Source organism: Schistocerca serialis, chromosome 4 (genome assembly GCF_023864345.2).
Source record: "Schistocerca serialis cubense isolate TAMUIC-IGC-003099 chromosome 4, iqSchSeri2.2, whole genome shotgun sequence".
Lineage (NCBI taxonomy): Eukaryota > Metazoa > Arthropoda > Insecta > Orthoptera > Acrididae > Schistocerca > Schistocerca serialis.
The window spans coordinates 415,104,727-415,107,226 of NC_064641.1; the positions used below are offsets into that span (position 1 = coordinate 415,104,727).

General features: G+C 63.8%; 1 pseudogene; it reads left to right on the forward strand.

The window, feature by feature from the left end:
• LOC126475622 (large subunit ribosomal RNA) overlaps positions 1-2,500 on the forward strand; it is a 7,960-nt pseudogene that overhangs the window by 2,814 nt on the left and 2,646 nt on the right.

A 2,500-nucleotide genomic window follows, 5' to 3' on the forward strand; every position in this document is an offset into this window, starting at 1 on the left:
TCTGAATGTCAACGTGAAGAAATTCAAGCAAGCGCGGGTAAACGGCGGGAGTAACTATGACTCTCTTAAGGTGGCCAAGTGGCGGCGGTGTGGCTGCATCCGGACTTGGCTTTTCGAAGTGCGGTCTTGATGTAGTCGTGCTGCTGCTGCGAGGTGCCTTCCTTGGGTTATGGTTACAGGGAGAGTGATGCGCAATACATGGGCCTAGCCCTCTTAGCCTCTCCTCTCCTGCGGTCTTCTCCCCTTCTCGTGGGCCCGCTGATTTTCGCAGAGTGGAAGACCGCACCAGGGGCTTGGGGGGGTTACCAGCCCCCCCTCGCACTATCCCTTTTTTAGTTGGGGGCAGTATTCAGAGAAAAAGTGGTGGCCCTTCCGCTGAAGGTGCCACCCCAACTCCCCCAGCACCTAGCCGGCCAACCGGCCGTGCCGAAAATCTTGTAACTTTTGCAGCTGTATACGCCTGTAGTGAGTGCCACCGCAGCTTCACCACCAAGAACGGTCTCGGGGTCCATCGCCGCCGCCAACACCTTGCGGCCGCCAACGCGGAGATCGTCACGGAGAGGCATCGCGCGAGGTGGACGGAGGAAGAAGTCCTGTCGCTCGCCAAGGCGGAGGCCGAACTGTTCCTCGAGAGGGACGCCCGGTTCTTCTTTGTAAATCAAGAGCTCATCAGGATGTTCCCCGACCGAACGCTTGAGGCAATCAAGTGCCGACGGCGGCAAGCTGCCCACAAGCAGCTTGTCCGCCAATTCATGGAGGCGCTTGAGATCGGTCGGGGGGAAGAGCCGGCGTCCCGCCGGGGAGCAGCGAGCCCGCTGCCAGACGCGGGCGAGGCCGCTGCGCCGCCCGTCGACGCAGCCGAGGACTTCGCGGCCGACACCACCGGGCCGCCGCCGGAGGGGCCGACTGACGCCGCCATCTGGGAGCATCTGGCGGGGCTACCCGCTTCCGCCCAGCGTTTCTCTGCCCTGGATCGTGTCATAGGTCTGGGGCGGGGCACGCCGCCCGATGTCATCCTGGGCATGCTCCCGGATGCCCTTGCGTCGGTCGGGTCCAGAGGGGAGAGATCGATCACCAGGACACAGCGGCCGCGCCAACCATCGAAGCGGCCGCCTGCCGCGCCGCCGACGCAGAAGCGCAAGCGGCGCCGCTGGGAGTACGCGAGAACGCAGGATGCCTTCCGACGGTCGCGTGCACGTTGCGTGCGCGGCCTCTTGGATGGCACCCTGCTCCAGCCGCCACCTGCCATCCCTGGTCTGCTGGACTTCTGGGCGGACCTCTTCACAAAGAAGCCCGTCTCCACCGCGGGCTTCATTCGTGACCGCCTCCTCCCGCACTCGGAGCCTGTCGCTCTTGAGTGCCTATGGGGGCCGGTCACACATGAGGAGGTCGCCGCCGCGTTGCCGCCCAGGGGATCAGCGGCCGGGCCGGACGGCCTTACCCCAGCGGAGTTGCGGCGCCTGCCGCACGAAGTCCTGGTGAAAGTGATGAATCTCTTCCTTCTGGCCCGCGCCCTCCCGGAACGCCTGCTTCGCGCGCGGACGTCCCTTCTCCCGAAAACGGCTGCACCAACATCCCCCGCTGACTTTCGCCCCATTACGGTCTGCTCGGTGTTGGCGCGGACCTTTCACAAGGTTCTCGCGTCACGCCTGATGCGCGCTTGTGCTGTGGACGAACGTCAGCGGGCATTCATCCCTCGGGATGGGATGTTGGAAAATACTTTCATCTTGGACACTGCTCTCACCGACGCAGTTCGCTCCTGCCGCTCTGTCTTTGTGGCATCGATCGACGTTTCGAAGGCATTCGATTCGGTGGATCATGCTGCCCTTCGCCCTGTGCTGAAGGCGCATGGCCTACCGGATTGCTTTGTCGAGTACGTCGAGCGGTGCTACGAGGGCAGCACGACAGTGATAGCGGACGGCGCCGGCGTGGGCGTGTCTGTGCAGCCAGCACGGGGCGTTCGCCAGGGCGATCCCCTCTCCCCCCTCCTGTTCAACTTTGCGGTGGACTACGTTTTAGGCCAACTGCCCTCCCACATCGGAGCTCGGATCCTCGGTCGCAGAGTCAACGCTGCGGCCTTTGCAGATGACGTCTTGCTGTTTGCAGCGACCCCGAGGGGCTTGCAGTCCCTCATCGACGCAGCTACCGCAGCCCTCGCCCACCTGGGGCTGCAGATCAACGCCCGGAAGTGTTTCACCCTCGCCTTAGTCGCGTCAGGGCGCGAGAAGAAGGTGAAGGTGGACAGCAATGTCACCTTCACAGCAGGCAATACCACCATGCCTGCCCTGCGTGTGGGTGAAACCTTCCGGTACCTGGGGCTGCAATTTTCCACGGCGGGTCGCTGCGTCTTCAATCCACGTCGCCACCTGGGGGAGCAGCTTGACGTCATCTCCCGAGCTCCGCTGAAGCCGCAACAGCGCCTCCACGCTCTCACCAACGTACTTCTCCCTGGCCTGTACCACGGGCTGGCCCTCAGCCGCACCCGGGTGGGTGCATTGAA